Consider the following 22166-nt stretch of genomic DNA (forward strand, 5'->3'; position numbering starts at 1 on the left):
CCCCCTTAGTCTCCCCCTTAATAAATCATTGTTTGATGTTAATTTTTATATTGTAAAAATTTGACTTTAAATAGACAGTTGTAATGATCAGATTAAATTGTTCAATTCAAAATATCTAATATTTGATCAGGACCCTTCTTTCCTTTTCTCTCCCCCTTTGGCAACATCAAAAGGAATGAGACAATATATAAAAAAAATTGAATAAGATAAACAAACACCATTCAGAAACAAAAGTACAATATGTCCTATGAGCAAAATAGTCGGAGTCAAGCGAGCAGAATTAATCTAAAACATACTAATCAAAGATCCAGAAATTGACTAAAAAATAGTCCAAAACATAAGATAAACTAAAATAGCAAATAACAGAATCAGAGTCAACTAGCTACTCGGAAGGGCGTCTAAGAGATTTTACTTCCTCCTCAAGACGAGTCATGCGAGTGTCAAGAGAATCAAAACGTTCACCAACATAGAACCGGAGATCTCTAATTTCATTGAGAACATCCGAGAGAAGTGCTGATGAAGGATCTTGAGGAGGTGGTGACGGAGTTCGATCGTCAGTGTTTACTGCTTGAAAATCCCGCTTCCTGACCCAGGTGTTGTCCAGTGTTTTCTTGTACCCAAAGGAAGCAATTGCATTTGCTCCAATCTCAAAGACCCTCTTAACTGGAACCCAGGTTTCATCTTCCAAAGGAACTTTAAAATGTTCCAAAATAGTAGTTACAAAATGTGGGTATGGAAGAGAAGCATTAACCCGCAAGGCCTTCTTCATTCGACTCCTAATCAGATGAGCCCAGCTAAATTCCCGGCCAGTGATTAGAGCCCATATCAAAATTAAGTCCTCTTCTGAAGCCTGTGCAAGGTTAGTCGTGCGTGGAAGCAGTACCCGAACAATTATGTAATGCATGATTCTACAATCAAATTTCGTTGAGCCAGCCAATAATCTTCCAGCCATGTCAACATTATCCACACAAATCATACTTCGGGCATTGGGATGGGAATATTCTGGTTTCCATGTATCCGGAATCGTTCCCTCAAACAGAGTACCTTGATCTTTTAATTTTGATAAATCCCGGAACAGAGACTGATTTATCACTATTGGAATCTTTTTAACCTCACTGTAAAGAACTCCATTCCTAATTTCCAAATTGCTGTAAAAGACCCTAACTAATTCTGGATAAACAGGGTTTTTCATAGCCATAAAATCTACTAACCCATAATTCTTAAAAATCGTATAACACTCAAAAGATTCATCCTCAAAAAAATTAATACTGATATATTTGGGATCAACAATATTTCTCTCAGAAAATAACTAGTAGTACTTATCTCGTTGTTTGTCTGTGGAGAACAGAGCGAGAGCACGTCCAGCGTACGGAATGGGATTCGTAGGAGTAGGGGCATCGTCGGAGGGAGGCTGTTGGCGGCGCCTGGCGGTGGTTGAACGAGACGAAGAACCCTTATGACGTTTGGATGATTCTGCCATTTGAATGTTTGTTTTGAAAAATGCAATCGTTAGAGTTGAATAGACTTGAAAATGATGAAGAATGGAACAAACGGGGCTCAATTTGGTTAAGATTTGAGGAAGATATGGGGATTTGAAGATCTAAGGGCGCGGAGGGTTTTGGGTTTTCTTTCGTGAGGAAGAAGACGAACTGCACTTTTTTAAGTGTAGAGGAGTCGTGTAATCGATTACATGACTATGGTAATCGATTACACCTTTTTGAGATTCTTTGCATTGTTGGAACTGGTAATCGATTACATTACATGGTAATCGATTACACTATACCTAGATAAGTGAATTAGCACTGGTAATCGATTACACTACTCTGTAATCGATTACATATATCAGAACAAGGAAACATGCACTGGTAATCGATTACATGACCAATAGCTGATACTTTAAAACATTCTATAAAAGTCATTAAAATAACTATAAGAAGATAATGTCCACAAATATAAAATAAATAATAATTAACTAATTTAGTTATTTATTGAAAAATATCTTTCTAATTTTATATAGCTGAACAAGAGCTGTCAAAACGGGCCAGCCCGACCCGTTTGGCCCTGCCCACCTCAACCCACTTTTTAAGTGGGCCAACCCGGCCCGACCCACCAAGTTTATTATCTAAAATTTTCTAGCCCGGCCCGGTCCACGACGGGTTGGTGGGCTAAACGGGCAGCCCACCAACCCACCTTATTTATTTAAAAAAAATTATAATTTAAAATAAATTTCAATATAAAATAATATTTAATCTAAAGTAAAATTTTTTAAACTAAGTATAATGGGTACAACATTAAAATTAAATTAATAAGTGTGCAACTTTAAAAAATTAAAAAAATAAAAAATAAAAAATCTTTCATGAGAGTGATTATTCATCAATATTAAATTTTATTAGAGGTTTGGATAGATAAATTTATAGTAATGTCATATTATTTAACATTGATTTTATCTTTATCTATAAAAAAAATGATATCTTATTAAAATAATGCATATATAATAATAAATAGTTAAGTGAGTTGTTAGTGGGTTTAGGGGATAGGTTGGTAAGTGGGTCAGGTGGGCCACCCCGCCCACCACGGGTTCAACCCAGGTGGGCCGGGTCGAAAGTGGGTCGGGTCACATTTTTTGACCCATCATAAATTTTTTCATTTTTTTGGCCCGGCCCGGCCCGTTTTCAAGGTGGGCCGGGTTGACCCACGGGCTGGAGCCCACTTTGACAGCTCTAACAAGCAGACACATACTGGTAATCGATTACATGACCATGGTAGGCCACTAGGCCAAAAGCTATAGCTGATAATCAGGGCACAACTCTTTTTACTTAAGAGCGTAGAAGCCCAAGTTTGAGAACGGCCCGTTTTGGGCTACTTAAAAATCAAAATATTACAAAAATTAATTTTCATAAATATTCATTATTAAAATAGTAATAATTATTAAAAACCTTTAAAATATTCTATAAAAGTCATTAAAATAACTATAAGAAGATAATGTCCTCAAATATAAAATAAATAATAATTAACTAATTTAGTTATTTATTGAAAAATATCTTTCTAATTTCATAATTTTTAATTTTAAAATTTAAATTTTTAGTTAAAAATTAAAAATTTCTTATTTTTTGTTAATAAAAAAATATCCTTTAATTTCTTAATTTTTATGCTTAAAAGCAAACTTATAAAATAATCTAATTTAGATTTATGAAAGAAATAAGCACAACCTAAAAAATGGAAATATTTTATTTTGCATGAAAGTTATTAATATGACAGGTATTACTCGATCTTGTGTTTTCAAGTATCCTAATATTGTAAAAAATATGAGTTAGAATTGATTCAAATGAATAAATATTAGAACTATATATTCATATGTATCTCAAAGAAAAAGGAAGGGAAATAACATATGAATTAATTGACATTGTAATAACTATCCACAGTCAACGGTAGAATGAAATACCATCAAATTAGCCTCAAACAACTCTAACCTCTCGTTTGTACTCTCAAGTGATAATTTACAAAGCATGCACACTCATTATAAAGTATACAAATTTTTAGACGTATAAATTTCACTTTATTATATAAATCAACAAGTTTAATATTTAAAAAGATAAATAAAAGTATATATAATTTCAATATATTATTGTAAATTTAATATAATAATAATAATAATAATTATTATTATTATTATTCATTTTTATTGAAATAGATCAATCTTTTAATATATTATAGTATATATAATTTTAATATATTATATATAGTCATTAAATTTAATATAATAATAATAATAACTAATATTATTATTCATTTTTATTCAGGTAGATCAATCTTTTAAGTGTAATATAAGTTTTTTTTTAAATAACTTGTAGCCTATGCTTTTAAACTAAATACATATTATAGTAAAAACTTTAGTTTGACCTATTTAATTTTAAATATATTTGATTACTTTGTACGTTTATTAATTTTTGTATGTGAGCAGAGTAAATTACATTATTTTTAAAAAATATTGTGTTTTTTGTTATATATTTATGTTAAGATAATTCTATAAGATATAGTTTAGATATACTAGTTTATCCTCTCCTAATTTCTAGTTTAGTTTCCTTAGTACTTGAATCTGAATGATTTTCATGTTATTGAATTGATGGATACAATAAAATAAATAGGCATAAAACATAATCAATCCCTAAAGTTTAGGAATTTAGATAAAATTGACTAAGGAAACTAAACAATAAATTAAGAGAGTATAAACTAGTATATCTAAACTATATCTTATAGAATTATCTTAACAATTTATATTGTTTATAATATAAATATATTTAAACAAAGAATTTAATTGTTTCGGTAATAAAAAATTCATACGTAAAAATTAAATTCAATATATAATTTAAATAAAATTAGGTATATACATACTAAATCAATTATTCATCTTTCGATATAATACTTGATTTCTTTTGGTTATGATATTTTAATATATTTTATTTAAAATATCAATTAACATATTTTATTATTATTATTATTTAATTTATTGTAAAATAATTAAAATATTTAATTTAACATCATTAAAAAAATAACCATTATAAAATTTATTTTTTTTAGTTTAATTATTTATTATAATACTTTTTAGTTACCGTATTAACCAAAAAATTATTTTTAATTAAAATATATTTTTGAATTTTAGTTAATTCATTATCATTCACTCACTTTATTAAAAAGTGATAAAATTTAATTAATTTAATAAAATAAAAACTTTAAAATAAATATCTAAAATCTTTAACAATTTCTTAAATACAAATATTTAATTAATTAATTTTAATATATACTAAATTTAATATTAGAAAATTTATAAATATTTTAGTTATAATTTTTATTATCTTTTGAATTAATATTAGATTTCTTTTGATTATGAAAGATAGTAAATAAAATTTAAAATCTGAATGAGTTTGTTTGATAAAAATATTTAATTAATTTTAATATAATAAATTTAATATCAAAATATTTACCTAGATTTGAGTTATGATTTTTATAATCTTTTGATTTAATATTGGATTTTATTTATTATAAAACATAATAAATAAAATCTAAAATCTGTTAAACGAATCCACACTCCCTCTTGTCATAGCAGACCTCTTTCTCTTCTCTGTTAAACGAATCCACACTCCCTCGCCGGCCACCACAGCTCCTTCTCCGTTTAACCATTCTAACAGTCCCTCACCCGGCCACCACACCTCTTTTTGTGTTAAACCATTCCAACAGTCTCTCGCCGGCCACCACACCTCCAGCTGTGTTAAATCATTTAGAGAGAATATTAATATGACAGGTATTACTCGATCTTGTGTTTTTGTTAGAAGATTTTATGTAGTTATTTGGAGAGAATATAATTTTTTTATATCCAAAGAAAAAGTGTTGTACATAAAACTTTAAAATTTTGTTAAAATTTCAAAATTGAACTATTATTATTGTTATTATAAATATATTATTATTTTAAATTTGAAATACTACTATTTTGCATTTAAATTAAATTATATTAATCATTATTTTCAAGTTTAAATTCAAAATATTATTTATATATTAATTTAATTAATAAAAATATAAGGTAGTAATTTTAAAAATAATTGTATTTTAAAGATATTTATTTCATATTATTTATAGGAGTTAAAATGGTAGTTTTTTTTTTCAAAATAAAAAATATATTTTTAAAACGCACAGAGAGGAGAGGAACAGGTTTAAACCCTAAAGAGAGGCACCACTCTTTCCTGAAATTTTTTTAATCATTTTCCCTCTTTTACTTTTCTCGCACAGTTTTTCTTTTCACTCTTTACTAAACCCTTTGCATTTCCATTATCCAACGATGGCGACTCAGATCCTCTCTCGCGTCTTCCCCAAATCCCTAACCCTAACCCCCTTCCTCTCCCGCTCCCTCTCCCTCTCCGCCACTGCTCCTCCCTCCCTCTCCGCCCTCTCCTTCCTCCGCCGCATCTCCCTCGCGGCCTCCCCCTCCCTCCGCTGCCTCCTCCTCCCCGCCACCCCCTCCCTCCGCGCCCTCTCCACACGCGCCACCACCTCCTCCCTCAACGACCCCAACCCCAACTAGTCCAACCGCCCCCCCAAGGAAACCATCCTCCTCGACGGCTACGACTTCGAACACTGGCTCGTCGTCATGGAGAAGCCCGAAGGCGACCCCACCCGCGACGAAATCATCGATTCCTACATCAAAACTTTGGCCAAGGTTATCGGAAGGTAACAAAATAACATTAAAAAAACCCCTTTTTTTTATCCATCATACCTAGCCTCTTCAAGACAATAAATTAACAAGTAAAAATGAAATAATTTGCCTTGTATATAAGCTAATTCTCCTATTAGTTTTTTCAAGAATTTTATTTTTAACATAAATTAGTTTTAGTTCTTTATTTTTATTTGCTCTAGTGGCTTAATTAAAATTAAGCTCTTATTGTATGATAAGGTGAACCTAAATGGGCTATGTAGAAGCTATTGGAGGTGCATCCCTTAGGTGGTTGTGGGTTTTGGATTTTGATTATTTAGTGTGGTTGGTTTGGTTTTTGTAGTGAAGAGGAAGCCCGGATGAAGATATATTCTGTTTGGACTAGGCACTACTTTGCGTTTGGTGCGCTTGTGTGTGAAGAGCTTTCTTACAAGATTAAAGGTATATGTTGTTTTTGAGCTTTAAGTGTTTTGCATGTGTTTTGTGCTAGTGAGGGTTTATTCGGTTTGTGGTTTTTTTTGGAAATGCAGAATTGCCGGGAGTTCGGTGGGTGCTTCCTGATTCTTATTTGAATGTCAAGGAGAAGGATTATGGAGGTAAAATTTCTTGTCATGTCACCGTGCTTTATTGTAGTTACCTTAGGGCCTAGTGGTGCCTCATATTTTGAAATTGACTTGTCTAAGATATTGAACCGCCAAGCTTATGATACTGTAGTAAACTATACATCTATGTATGAGAGACATCAATGATATTTTTTTGTGTGCGATTGACAGGAACAGGTATTGGCCATTAAATCTTTATCATGAGTGATTAAGTTTAAATTATAAAAATCATGTACTTTTTGGGATGATCATGTGACCTATTAATTTCAATCATCCATTTGTAGTTGTATGGTTAAAATTGGTTTCCCTCACTAGTCAAAATAACTTTTTCATTAGATACATCCTCACACAGTTTTCCTTTTTTCTATAGCTTCGAGTTGAGTATCATTGTAGTTTATTCTACAACTAGCAGTTGCATTATGTGCTTGTTTGTGATAGCATAAATTTAGAAAATTGCTTATTTTTCAAAGGTAACTTTAGGTACTTGGATGATTAATTCTTGGCCTTTATGCATATCAATTATCTAACGATCGAGTAACTATATTTGCAACATCTCTAAAAGTGAAACGTACACATAGTTAACTGTCAAGTTCAATTTTTTAACATCTAGCAATTGGATTGGTACTTTTGTTGTGTTGGAAGCTCACCTATTAACTCTAATTTGAACTCCAAGTTATTCTCTGGTTTGCTTTCAAGTACTATTGTCATTTCAAATGATTATTTATGCAAGAATTTAGAATGTTATAGCACTGCTAGCAGCTGTTTAACAAGATGGTGGCAGGATCAAGCAAATTCCTCGTCTCTTGGGACCTGGTCTCAACAAGGCAGGCACGTTTTATTGTTTTGGGTTTAGGATTTTGATCCTCTTGGATGTTCTAGAGTGTACTTGGTGATTTGCTTGTTCTGATCAGTTCACATAATACATTGCTGTGTTCTTGTTAATTTCTGGTCACATTGCGCTATATTGTATTTACTTGGATGTTTTTAAACACTAACTACATAATTTTTTTAAGTGGCTTTGGTTATCCTTTTGAATTGGCTCTACTATCCCTTGCTTTTAATTTGATTCCCTGCTTTTTAGAATTGTTATATTTTGGGTTTCTGATTTCAATATTGCTTTAGCTGAACCTTATTTTGATATTTTGCACCACTTTGCAGGGAAGTTCCCAACACTTGTATTAAGACTTATGCCCACATGATTTTTTCTTATATATATTTTTTAATTTGTCAGTTCATATATTTGCTTTGATGATGCTGGTTTTCCTTTAGTTTCCATTTGGTATCTGCTTGTACTATATTTGTTTTGCCATGGAATGTTGTTAAAAATTAAAGTTGCAATCTAGTGATCTTACGATCCTGCTGCCGTGTGATAGAGAATAGTGCTTTGGATTTAATTTATTAGTCTCCCATTCTTTGGAGAGGAACCACTTTATTAGTCTCCCATTCTTTGGGTTTAATTTGCAACAGTTTGTTTCAACATTTCATTTATTCAACAGTATGACGATTGTCATCTTTTTTCCAGTTGTTCTGAAACTGTGATTCAATTTTAACGTTGCAATATGATATATTGTGAAATCGTGAAGTGAATGTAAACTTATGGTTGTAAGTCACCATGAAGTGAAAATGGACTTGTGTAACTAGTTGTGATTGTCTGTTGTCTCTGTTCTGGAGTGAAGCATAAAAAGTACTCATACACTATTTGTTTGAGTGAATGTAAATTTAGTATGTTTTGGGTAAGTCCATGTTTTACGTAGCTAGAATTAATGGTAACATGAATTATTTCTCTCATGCATGCGTGCACACCCACACCCACACAAGCATGCACAAAAATGGATACACATGATTCATCTGCTGCACGCACATCTACGTCCATGCACATATGTACTTGCTGAAATCTTTACCATTGCAGTACACTCATGGTATTGTATATATTATTTCTCTTGTGTGCGCATGCACCTGTACACGCTCAAACACGGGCAAACATACAGATGCATTCACATGTGTGGGCCTGTATGTTCCTACACTTGTTTTCCTTCCTGACAAATCTTTGTCATTGCAGTAAGAAGGATTTCGGTGTAATAGTAGGCATGGATAAAGATGATATTTACAAGGTACAGGATTCAGCTTATACAATGTCATTTGTTCCAAGCTTTTTGATTGAGTACCTGTTGTTTAATGGAAGTTCTGTTCTAATTTCCCTGTCTAATACATTCTTAAAGATAGTTCAGATGGACCTGTTGCTGTAACTATTGAACGCCAAGAAATAAAGAGTGGGCTATTTGATTTGAAACTTACTGCCCTAGATCAACACTGTAAGACTATATTGGTTAATGATACTGTCAAGGTTCTGGAGGGTCCATCTAAGGTCTGTTATCTCTGAATGAGCAGGTTTTTCTTTGTGGTATATTTGGAATCTTCATGCTTCACATGATATCTTATCTATTATGTCATTTTGCATGGTAAACAAGGAATTGTCAAGCACATTTATAGAGGGGTTGTCTTTTTATATGATGGAAATGAGGAAGAACATGGAGGTTATTTCACTTGTAAATCTAATGTGTGTGAGAAGGTCAAGCTTGCTGTTGGTGATTGTAGTGGAAAGGTTTGAAATCCTTTATAATATCCTGCTCTGTTATAAACTGTTTGACGACTTCAGTTGATTTTTTGATGTTTTTCATTCTGCTCCATGGCCAGGATAGTGAACCGGGTCCTTTAATCTTCGAAGACCAACCATCATCACCAAGATCTCCCCTGTCACCCAAAAAACCATGGCAAGCAAGAGAAAATAATCGTGAATGTCTGTAAACATACACGATTCCTATATTAGAGAGTAAGGTTTTATTATTTATATATGAAGGAGCATTATTTGTGAATTGTGATACTTTTTTAACATACATGTTCATATATGCATACGGAATTGCTGTTTTGTTTATTTATTTATTTTTAATATTTTTGGATTATAGCTTATAGAGTTTGTTTTATGTGTGTGTACAGACAAACTGGAAATGTGTACAAGAACGTGAAGAGGAAGATTGAGAGAGGTGTTACTTTCCCAACTTGCTTATCTGTAAACAATGTGGTCTGCCATTTCTCTCCACTAGCTAGTGACGAGATAGTGTTGGAAGAAGGTGATATATTGAAAGTGTAAGATTTTTGAGCATGGTTTTTTTTTTTCTCAGTAGGAATTTTGTTATGAGTGACGGGGGAATGAAATTTGTGTTTTTCGCTATTACTGGGAAGTTGATGGTAGTTTCTTTGGTTGTTTGTAGTGATTTGGCTTGTCATATAAATGGTTTCATCGCGGCTATGGCTCACACTCATGTTCTTCAGGAAGGTCCTGTCACAGGAAGGGCAACTGATGTTATTGCTACTGCAAATACTGCTACTGAGGTGGCCTTGAGGCTTGTTAGGCCGGGAAAAGAGGTAATCAATTTTAAGAATTTTTTCCCCTGTATTTGAATTTTTGTATGATTTGATTTGGAACATGTTGCCTCTATTAATTGTATGTTTGGTAGATAGGTAGAAGGTCATCACTATATAAGCAATCTAGCTTAGTAAAATTAGGTTGCTTCATGTGTATTGTTTGAAGGGGTTTCTTTGCCTAAATGTGTGCCTTGTCGATTTTGATCTCTAAATGATGAAAAGTATCATGGCTATGGATATACTCCAATGAAGCTTTATTGTCATAGTTACACTGATAGAGGTCATTCATTATTTTTCATGTGTTGTCTTGTCGATTAAGTACATCATTAAACTTGGGAACTCCTCTTGATGTCTGTATTGTTCTTTTATCTTCATTTTAAATGATATCATGCATTTTCATAAAAAAGACTTGATATTTTTGTTTTGATTGAAATTGTTTCAATAATAGGCTCTGGTAATCGATTACAATAAATGGGTAATCGATTACCAGAGAACCTTTTAATAAGTAAATTTTGAACATATGATTTTCATTGTCTGGTAATCGATTACATGTATAGGTAATTGATTACCAGACTCTTAAAACAATAGTTTCCTCAAATTTAGTCATCAAACAGTTAGCGAGGGATTCATCTCAGTTAGTGACGGATAAAATCCGTCGCAAATTGTGACGGATTCTAGTCAATTATAGGCATCACAGTTTGTGACGGATTTTGTGTCATCACAATTTGTGAGGGATTTTGTGTCATCACAATTTGTGACGGACTCACATACCTCTCAGTCCCTCTCAAATAGCGAGGGATTTAATCCCTCTCAAATAGCGAGGGATTCTTTCATCACAATTTGTGAGGGATTTTGTGTCATCACAATTTGTGACGGACTCACATACCTCTCAATCCCTCTCAAATAGCGAGGGATTTAATCCCTCACAAATTGCGAGGGATTTAATCCCTCACAAATTGCGATGGATTTTTATTAATTTCTAAACATTTATTGTTACAAATTAGTGACGAAAATTATATTGTTTGTGACGCCTTAATTCCGTCACTAATTGTGACGGAGAAAATAATCCGTCACTAAATATTTTGTGACGCCAAATTTTGTGACGGAATCATTTCCGTCACAAATTCCGTCACTAACTTATTTGTGACGGATTTTATGAAGTTTAGTGACGAATTTTTTCCCTCTCTAATTTTAACTTTTCTAGTAGTGTTCACGTGTATATGGAAAACCTTTCTTTTCAAAAATTAATTACTTATAAAATTTTTCACAAAAAGCGATGAAAAAGTTATTTTCTCAAAATGAATTACAATTAACACCAATTACACTAATTTAAAATTTAAAAAGGAAAATGAAACTTCAAATCATCACCACTTGATTTTACTTACTAACCCATTGGTAGATTGCCTCCATATGCTAATCTCCAAATATTTTTGAGACCCCACAAAAGCAGGTCCTACTTAAGATGCAACCAAACCACTCCTTAAAGGAAGTGAGCATAATACCAATCCTACTTCTTTGATTATTATACCATTATATGAATCTACGAGAATAATACCTTAACCAAAGAAAGGGTTGTTCAGATTTTGGTTTTATCAGATTTTATTAATAGTTCTAGTTTATCCATGTATCATAGCAATATATAAAGGAAATAGTAGTCAAAGTGTATGTGTATAAGATTGGTAATTAACCAAGATTGACATGACTAAGATAATGGAGGTCCCACTAAATATTTAAGATTAACCTACACATAAGCATAATTTGTATGCTTTAACATGAATATAATATTCTATTCTAAAAATATTAAGAACACTACAGTAACTACCTTATAGTTTCAAAAATAAGCTTTCCAACATTGATTTTGAACATCAGTTTGGTTCTTTAATGCTTAAAATAAATTAGGCACTAATTTCATCCCAAAATTAATGATTTATTTTAATCTATGAATAACCGACATTGACTTTCAAATAGGCACTAATTACATCTTTCTAAGAAATGAAACATACATATTAAAGTGAATTGGGTAATCTCCATCCCATCCATTCGGAATTCTCAGCCCAAACCCCAAGCACCAAGAACCTATGTACATTTTCAATTAGCTTATGGATGAGATCATAATTTTATAAGATTTAGAATACAAAAAAAATAATAAATTAAATTGCATTTCAGGGAACAACTTTAATAAAAAGGTGTATCCTACTTCTATATTCATTAAGAAATTGAAATAACTTGCAGATCATCAACCCAAAATCATAGCAGGTGCAAAGGAGCAGGAAATTATTCCAATCAAAGCTTCTTTAGTATCCTTAATAAATTTTTTTCTTACTTCTTTTAAAAGATTTATCTTATATTTTCATATAAGTTTACTATCTATAAGCTTAATGCCTGTAAGTCAAAAGAAAAATAGCAGTTCAACAAAAGAAATACAATCTATTTCAGTTGATTAAAAAAAATATCATACCTAATTACTACCTAAAACAAAAAGGTTGCAAATAAATAAATCTTACGAATTTCCAAGACTAGGCTTCAATATCACCAGAGACTAAAGAGCAACAAAAAATTTAATGGTAAAAATGAACACAAATTATTCAAGAAAAAAATTAATAACTTTAAATTCAGAATATGATTATAATATCAAACTCTACCTGAAATTGAGTGAGTCATTGAAGCCTATTTGAGTTTTTTTGAATATGGATTATCATCAGGGCAAATGCTAGGCTCCACATACCTATCATCAACAATTTTTTTTTTATGAATTTCAGATCCAAAACCCTTCTCACACGCCGTATTCACCATTGCCACAACTTGATGTGTTCCATATGTAATGCTGGAGCCCGTTCTTGTGTGAGAAGCTCGAATCGACAGGGTGTAAAATAAGCAAGTTGCACAAGACAAAGATCAAGTATAGGTCCTTCTCTCGGAGTACGTTGGTGCCATCCGGGTGAGCATCGTGGAGGCAAAGTCGATCTTCACGTTAGAGAGCAAACCAAGAACAGATTGAGAAAGTCCTTTAGAATGATGTCGTATGATTGTAGCAGCTTGCTCGAGTCAGAGTGCTTGGCTAGGGTTTTTGCACCATGGCAGTTCAAATGCTTCCTACAAGGCTTCAAGCTCCCCCATGAGAACCATGGCAAGAGGCTAGCGAAGCTTATTGAGCTTATCAATGAGGGCGAAGACAGAGGGCTTGGAGCAGAGGACCTCCTCCTACTCCTTGTTGAGCGGCTTGTGAGAAGTGATTAGGGATTTGAGATTGGAAATGCATTTTTGATCCATAATGTAAGTGTTTGGATAAGAAATGGGAGTACAACATCGGTTCCTAAATAAAAACGACATAGAGCACTTCGTATTTACATCGTTTCTCCTTAAAACTGATGTAAATATGTTAGTGTTTTTTACATTTAATTACAAAAATGGCACCGCATTTTTATTTTACATCGTTTTTAGATCAATCGATGTAGATATGACGTAGTAAAACATTACTTTTGTAGTAGTGAATAGACAAGTTTTGATATGAATTAGAGTGTTCTATGGGTTCTTGTGGGAAACCCTATGAAGTAAAATTAGGGATATGATGTTTGAATGAATTTTGAGGCATTATATGTAAAATTGATGGTGGATTCATGTTTTGGATAATATTTAAAGTGTTTTGACCAATAAAAATATTATATTAACTAGTTGGTTGTAGAAAATGCGCGAAATCATGAAGTTGAATCTATGGCCTTTATGCTTTGTATATTATGATATGCGAATTGAATGGGTATGATGTTGGATAATTTCTGGGTATGGTTATGTGTTATTTTGATGTATATGACTATGAGAAGTTCCTTGTATGAGACTATGTGAATATGACGTGAAAATTTGAAAAGTGAACGTATGATCTGTGATATGATATTATGAGATAATGTGACATGAGATATGATATGAGACGTGATAAGTGAAGTGTTGAGTCAATGAAATAGTGAATGTGTGACACGCATCATGTGCATATATGACTCTAGGTGTGCCGCTTAGGCCGCATGCCAATGATGTATTGAGCTATTACAGGTGTACCTTGGGTCACTAATGATGAAATGATCTATTTCAGGTGTGTCGCTTAGGCCGAATACTAGTGATGTATTGAGCTATTCCAGGTGTACCTTGGGTCACCAATGATGAAATGATCTATTCTAGGTGTGTCGCTTAGACCGCATTCCAGTGATGTATTGAGCTATTCCATGGTGTACCTTGGGTCACCAGTGATGAAATGATCTATTCCAGGTGTGCCGCTTAGACCGCATGCGAGTGATGTATTGAGCTATTCCAGGTGTACCTTGGGTCACCAGTGATGAAATTATCTATTCCAGGTGTGATGCTTAGGCCGTATATCAATGATGTATTGAGCTATTTCAGGTGTACCTTGGGTCACCAGTGATGTATTCATGAATGAACGTGCCCAAAGTATGTTGTTGTAGCAGCATACCAGTGATGAGAAATGTGAAACTTCTATATGGTGCCTCATGCATGCATTTATGAGTCGAGTCCATGACATTATTGCATGATAAGTGAATGTATATGTATTCTAATGTATCTATAACTTGGGAGTTATGCTTGCTTATGTGTAATTTGTGTGGTATTTATTATGATCGTGTGTGCGTTGCCTAAAATTTATTTCTACATCTGAACCAGAGTGAGATGTTTCTCACTCCCTTGTTGCTTTATGTGTATTTTTATTTTTAGGTGCAGAAATAAAGGTTAGACAACACACACACACACAACAAACATAATACAAGTCACAAGCACAAATCACATGTAAGCAATACACATACACAATCAGTATCACATGCACACTCATTTATCATGCAATGATGTCATGAACTTGACTCATAAATGCATGCATGTGGCGCCAATCACATATCACGTATCACTGGTGTGCTGCCTAAACAACACACCTAAGGTTGTTTAGGAGTACATGTAGGGAGCTACCCATACACTCTCAACTAGAAGGATGTACTGCTAGGGTTTGGTCGGGATAGCAAAATTGCGTAAGTTACGTCTCGTGCTCACAAATGGGAGGAATCGAGACATCCAAACTGCATTATCCCCTAGGACCCCCAAGTTGTTACACAAGGAGGGCCTTCCCTAACGGTGTACTCCATATCTTACCCTTCACATATATGCACATGATGCATGTCACACACATTCACACTTCATGGACTCATGACTTTACTTGTCATAGTTACTCATATATCATGTCTCATTGTCACATATAATCATATTTCATATCTCATATTCATTTTTCACATTGTCTCATCATATTCACATAATCTCCATAGAGCACTCTAATTCCTATCAAAACATATTCAAACTCAAAATTAAATATACATTCAAGCTCAGTAATCATCAGGAAACACAACAAAAAAATCAGAAAGTAAAACAGAAAACATTAGAAATTTGTCTATTTCTCATAGGGTTCTCTCAAGAACCCACAGAGCACTCTAATTCTTATCAAAACTTGTTTATTTTCAAAATTAAACACATATTACACTCAACATCACACAAGGAACGCAACAGAACATTTAGAAAGTAAAACAGAAAACTTTCATAAAGTGCTTGTTCCTATCAAGCAAGGGATTGGGGACCAATCCTGTTACCCAACAATTATTCCCACACCTCTGAGCGAGGTTTCTTAATCCCCCTTTACCTTGATAAGTAGAAGATGAAGCTAGAGCAGAATCTTGTTGGTCTCCTTCTCTTGGTTCTCCTTGGTCTTCAGAGAGCGTAGAAGAAAACAAAGTTAGAAGTGTAAAAAATGCTATTGGTAGTGCCTGAGTATGCTATTTGTAGACGTCAAACCTGACCAGAACGATCCGTTCCGGTTTCAGAATGGCCCATTCTGGGCAATCCCATTATGGGTAAAATGTGAATCTGGAACATCCCATTCCCAAAGTGGAACGACTCGTTCTGGATTTGAATTTTACTCAGAACAGCTTGTGTTGGAACAACCTATTCCAATCTAGGTTTATAGGCTTTTTTAGTAGTTTGGAATGGCCCGTTCCAGTTTGAGAACGACCCGTTCTAGGCTACTAAATCACCCTTATTGGGCTTTGAGCCTTATAATGTCATATCATGTTGTTTTCCCTGGCTTTGGGAGCTCCTTTCTTTGATAATAGAATTCCATTTCTTTGTTTGTATGCCGCGGACGAACTTAAATGTCGACAATATTTATACAAAATATCAAAATAATTTCTAAAATACCTTCATATAATTTATGAAAAATCGGGGTGTTACACCAAGATAAAGTCTTGTTCTTATAGAGCAAGGAGGTTGCCGCAAAACACCTTCAATTTTTCTTCTTGTATAAAGCTTGCTTCGGAGGTTCCAACTTTGCTCTTTCTTTATTTATTGCTTTATTTATTATTTTAATTATAATTAGAATAATTATCATGTAGATAGTTCATTACCATATATGCTTAATTACAAGGGTCAAAATGTTAATCTTTACTTTATTTTGTTAACAAATACGTCATAGGGTACTAATTTTAGGCGTTGTGGGATGCTTAACACTTTCCACACACGTAATCGACCCTTGTACTCAACTTTGATTTTGAAAACCATTTTTTTTCCATGTTTTAAGCAAAATATTGGTGGCGACTCCGTAAAATTGTTTTAAAACCACTGACGGAGGTTTAGTCCAATTATCGCACATTCCGATGTCGATGAAATTTTCAACAATGGAAGTTACCAAGCCATCTATGTAACATCCTGAGTTTTCTACTAACATAATAGTTATTATTATTTATTTTTATATTTATGGAAATTATTTTCTTATAATTATTTTAATTAAGTAAATGAGTTTTATTAAATATTTTGAATTTTAGTAGCCCAGAACGGGCCATTCCAAACTACTAAAATGGCCTATAACCCTAGTTGGGAATGAGTCGTTCTAGTTTAAGAACAGGTCATTCCAAACATGACCATTGTCAGTTAAACTCAACCCCAAAACGGGTCGTTCTGGTTTAAGAATGAGTCGTTCCAGATGCAAATTTTTCACATGACGAAGGAGTCCAAAACGGGGCATTCTGGATTCGAAACGGGCCGTTCTGGCCACTCTTGATGTCTATAAATAACACACTCTAGCACTCCCAAAAGGACATTTTTCACTTCTGACTCATTTTTCTTCTACACTCTCTGAAGACCAAGGGGAACCCAGAGGAGGAGACCAACCAGATCCTGCTTTAGTTTCAGCTACTGCTTATTAAGGTAGGGAAAAAAGATTATTTGTATGCAAAGTTACATGAAGGAATTGGGTAGATGAGGAATCCCGTAGGATTATGGGTAATTTTATAATTATTTCTTTTTAAGAATATGATGATCCAATTAAATTTTGCATGTATTGGGGATTATGAATATGCAAACAATTTGTAAAAATGATGATCTGGGAGAGAGAAAGAAATTGTAGAAAAGTGTTTGTGAGTTAGGTTTTGAAAAAATTGGGGCCACTAGTGGAAAATTAGTATATTATGTCACCTCTTTAACGTCGGACACACTAAAATTCGATGTAAAAAAGACGCGGTGACATTTTTGTAATTTTCGCGAACTTTTTTACGTCAGATCTAGTAGGGTCTGACGTAAAATGTCAAATCTACGTCGGATGTATGTTGTGTCCAACATAAATTTGACATTTTATGTCGGACCCTACCAGGTCCGACGTAAAAAAAGGACGCGAAATTGAATAAGAGTATGCGAGACACACCGCGCGCATTCACTCTTCATCACTTTTCATTTTTTTCTCTGTAAACCCTCTCCCTCTCCTTTGTTACTGAATCGTTTTTTTGTCTTTTGCAGAGTAGGGTGAACTCTCGCACACTGTTGCAACTCATCAGGTATGAATCAAGGTTTTGTTAACACCTTTTTGCTTTGCATTGCTATTGTGGCTATCTGTTCTATTTAGTTTTTTGGTTGTTCTATTTGTATAGGTCGTTGGCCTTTTCTTTTGGGTTATTCTACGAAGCAGAACGGCCCGTTCTGCTTGCAGAACGACCCATTCACTAAGCAGAACGGCCCGTTCTCCATACAAAATGGTCCGTTCTCCTTGCAAAACGGGCTATTTTGAATGGAGAACGGGCCGTTCTGCAAGCAGAACAGGCCGTTCTGCAAGCAGAACAGGCCGTTCTGCTTGCACTCGTTATGTTTTTTTTTATTTTTATTTTTTTACTACTTTTTTACGTCGGACCTTGGTAATGTTCGACGTAAATTTATGTCGGTTTTACAGGGCCGACGTAGATTTACGTCTCCCGCATTAACGTCGATATTTTTTCTGACGTAAAAAGCTCAAAATAACCAACGTGGAATACCTCTTTTGTACTAGTGGGCTTTTACTATTTGAGTTAAGATTCTATGAAATTGATGATTCAGTAAGGTTTTATATTGATTTATAAATGTTATTGTTATATTATTTGGTAAAATTGATGATCTAGATGATAATTAGATTCATTGGGATGTGCTCTGCAAGTTAGGATTCTTATAGATTGATGAGCACCCTTAATTCACTACAACAAAATTAATTATTACCGACAATTATTTAGTGACAATAAATTAATTGCCTTTATTTTAATATTTAATAAAAATATTAATGACAAATATATAATGATCACTAAAATGTGTTTATATCACACCAAAATTTACTATTAACAATAATTATTTATTTGGAAAAACTTAAGTCCCACATCAAATAGAAATAAGATAATTAAAGAGTATATAAATGGATAATAATTCTCACCTTATAAGTTTGTTTTGTAGGGTTGAGTTAGATCTATAACTTACTATTCTAAGTACGTATCAAATTACTTACCATTACCAAACTCAATAGTCCCTTAAATTGAGGGGTGTATTGGAAAAAATCTAACTTAAATGACTTCCAAATTAAACCTAATTTAATCTAATTAGCATACTTTAGTATTCCTTGTATTTTCCTATTCTAATGACCTAATTACATTGGTCAAACAATTACAATGGAAAGGAAAAATTACAAGAATGAAAATGAGCCCAATATTGGGTACCAAAAGCCCAAAGGCCCATGAAGCCCAAAACTAGGCCCAACTAGCCTAAAACCTAAAATGCTACTCTATGTGGTCCAAAATAAAAGACCAAAATATATTCAAACTATGCTAACAAAAATATAATAAGAATGTTAATAACAAGATAGGCCCATGTTGAAACTTGGTTTGGGCCTTCCAAGCCCATAGGGCCCATTGGGCCTTGACAGGCCCAATCTTCCATGTCTAGCCCACTCCTCTTGGATCTTTGAGTGTGTCACCTCTTGCATTCCCAAGTATGATTCCATCATCCCCTCGCTCTTGAAAAGGATTTGTCCTCAAATCTAGAGGATGCATGGAAGAAAAATTAGCACCTACATGTAAAACATACAAGGAATAAGAAATGACATGGTAAAAGAAAAGATCATGGATCCTAAGAGGAGTCCTACTATCCAACCTAACAAAGAAAGATAAAATATTAGACTCTCTAGAAATAGAAATAGGTTCCTCTCCTAAGCATAACCTAGAAGTAAAACCTAAAAATGTGATAACACTATGACTAAGACAACGAAAAGAATGATTTTTAAACACTACAATATCTTGCCTAAAGTACCCTAAATGGTAACCTAGGATTTTCCTAAAATATAAAGAAAAAACTACTAGAAAACGCCCTAAACAATTTTGGATTGGATTGTTTACTAGATACTCATAATCATATAAGCTATAATTATCTTGTAGGGAAGGAAACATATTATGTTCAAAAGAGTAAGAACTTCCCATAAGATCATACATAGAATATAGATTATTACAAGTTGTATCTACTAAACAATGTAAACCGAAAATTGGGTGCTTTATTAAATCCAAAGAAATACTTCCTTCCTTGTGCACCTTCAAGGAAGTAGTATAAGGAGTAACACTAGGAATAGTCCACTCCTTCTTCACTATATCTCGAAGTTGAGAATTCTTTGTTTGAAATTTATTTTGTTCCTCATTCTCAACTTTAAGATTAGTGGCAGCATTAGGATAAGAGTCAAAACTTTTATGAATAAAGAGAGTTCTTTTCAAGTCTTGTTTATTCATAAAATAACTCTCCTTGGTCACAAAGGTTTTAGTGGAATCCCCTTCTTCCACACTCTTTCCTTCTTTTCTTTCTTTATTTCTTTTTCTTTTCATTTGCTTTTGATCCTCAAACACTTGGGGTGGTGTTAAAGGATTAAAAACAATTTCCTTATTTTTATGAGTGAAGGTTATTTTGTTAGTAAGGCCATCATGTATAGTTTGTTTATCAAATTGCCATGGCCTACCAAGCAAAATATGACAAGCTTCCATAGGGATCACATCACATAAAACTTTGTCTTTATAATCCCCTATAGAAAACTTGACCTTCACTTGTTGATTCACCTCCAATTCCTCACCTTCATTGAGCCAATGAAGTTTATAAGGGTGAGGGTGAGGAATGGTGGTAAGGGCTAACTTGTTAACCAACCTTGTACTACAACAATTAGAACATGATCCACTATCAACAATGAGAGAACAAGTTCTTTTAGAAACAAAACATCTTGTATGAAAGATGTTCTCTCTTTGAGTTAGTGAAGTGGGACAAGGTTGGCTTCCAAGAAGCCTTTTGATCATAAGAAGATCACCATCAACATGATATAACTTTTCAATTTTAGGATCTTCCTCACTATTCTCACTATCACTTGAAGTGGTAGAACTAGATTCATCAATACTACTATAAATGTCTTGTCCTATCAAGATCATGACCTTTTTAGTTGGACATTGAGAAGCTATATGGCCTCTCCCAAGACATTTAAAGCATTTGATGTCACTAGTTTTACTACTAGAAGTGACAACATTTTCATTTTTATCATTTTCTTTTTTTATTTCTTTTTCTTGACCCTTACTAGAGTTTGTAGAAGAGTCATGTTGACCCTTGTAGACCCCTTAAATTGTCCGGGTCGGAAATAAAGTTCAAAGACTCTCAAAGACCGAAGGAAAGTCAGCCGGAAGGACTCCTGGAAGACCCTAGGATGATTCTTTGTAGGTCTAGAAGTCTTAGAGTAGCTTAGAATAAGGGTGTGCGAGGATTGGAGCTCAATACACCCTCCCAGAGGTTCAGTACGGCCGTACTGAGCCATTTGAACTGCAATACGGCCGTAGTGAACTCAATACGGCCGTACTGAAGTTTTTGAACTTCAGTACGGCCGTACCAAATTCAATACGGCCGTATTGTAGTTCAAAAACTCAATACGGGCCGTATTGACCTCCCAGGCCGTATTGCGCCTCAATCCTATAAATAGGACGTCATTGGCACGTCCTTCCACACTTTTTACACATTCCTCAACCCTCCTGCTGAGTATTCTTGGGTTTTTGAGCTATTCTCTGCCCTAGATATCTCTCCGGGAGCCGATCCGACGAAGTTCTTGAGTCATGAGCCATTAGCTTGAGACTCGAATAAGTCGAAGGGAAATCTCTTTGATTTCCATGGTAAAAATTATCCTTAGGGGAAAGGAGCGAGCGGACGTGTAGTGGGAAGGAGCGCAAAAAAACCTCCTAACGTTGTTCTGATATATACAAAAGCCCGCTTCGGAGGTTTCTTTCTAATTCCTTTCTTTTACCACTTTCATTGCTTTTTGATTGTTGCATTGCATGTTTAGAGCTTTCATCATGTAAATATTTTATCTATAATCGTTTCTAATAAATAGGGGTAATTTAGTAACTTTATACTGTTATTTATGAAATAATCCGTCATAGGGAGCCCGAAAGGGGCGTTGTGGGGTGCTAACACCTTCCTCGCACGTAACCGACTCCCTTACCCGACTCTGGTTGTAATGGCCAAAGTTGATTTACTAAAATCAATTGCCTTATATCTTTTTCCAATGTTTTGAGTAAAATATTGGTGGCGACTCCAAGAACCCTTCTTTTTAC

General features: G+C 33.8%; 1 long non-coding RNA gene and 1 pseudogene across 2 annotated transcripts; both read left to right on the forward strand.

Annotated features, from left to right (window-relative positions):
- Positions 1-5362: 5362 nt before the first annotated feature.
- LOC145956734 (multiple organellar RNA editing factor 8, chloroplastic/mitochondrial-like) lies at positions 5363-8300 on the forward strand (annotated as a pseudogene). Its single transcript, XR_014432975.1, has 3 exons — positions 5363-6219; positions 6546-6643; positions 6733-8300. The product of XR_014432975.1 is annotated as a multiple organellar RNA editing factor 8, chloroplastic/mitochondrial-like (transcript).
- A 954-nt stretch (positions 8301-9254) lies between these two features.
- On the forward strand, positions 9255-10236 carry LOC145956735 (uncharacterized). The gene is made up of 4 exons (XR_014432976.1): positions 9255-9406; positions 9499-9634; positions 9799-9883; positions 10074-10236. It is a non-coding gene; the product is annotated as an uncharacterized LOC145956735 (long non-coding RNA).
- Positions 10237-22166: the final 11930 nt, after the last annotated feature.

Source organism: Cajanus cajan, chromosome 4 (genome assembly GCF_000230855.2).
Source record: "Cajanus cajan strain Asha chromosome 4, NIPB_CcT2T_4, whole genome shotgun sequence".
Lineage (NCBI taxonomy): Eukaryota > Viridiplantae > Streptophyta > Magnoliopsida > Fabales > Fabaceae > Cajanus > Cajanus cajan.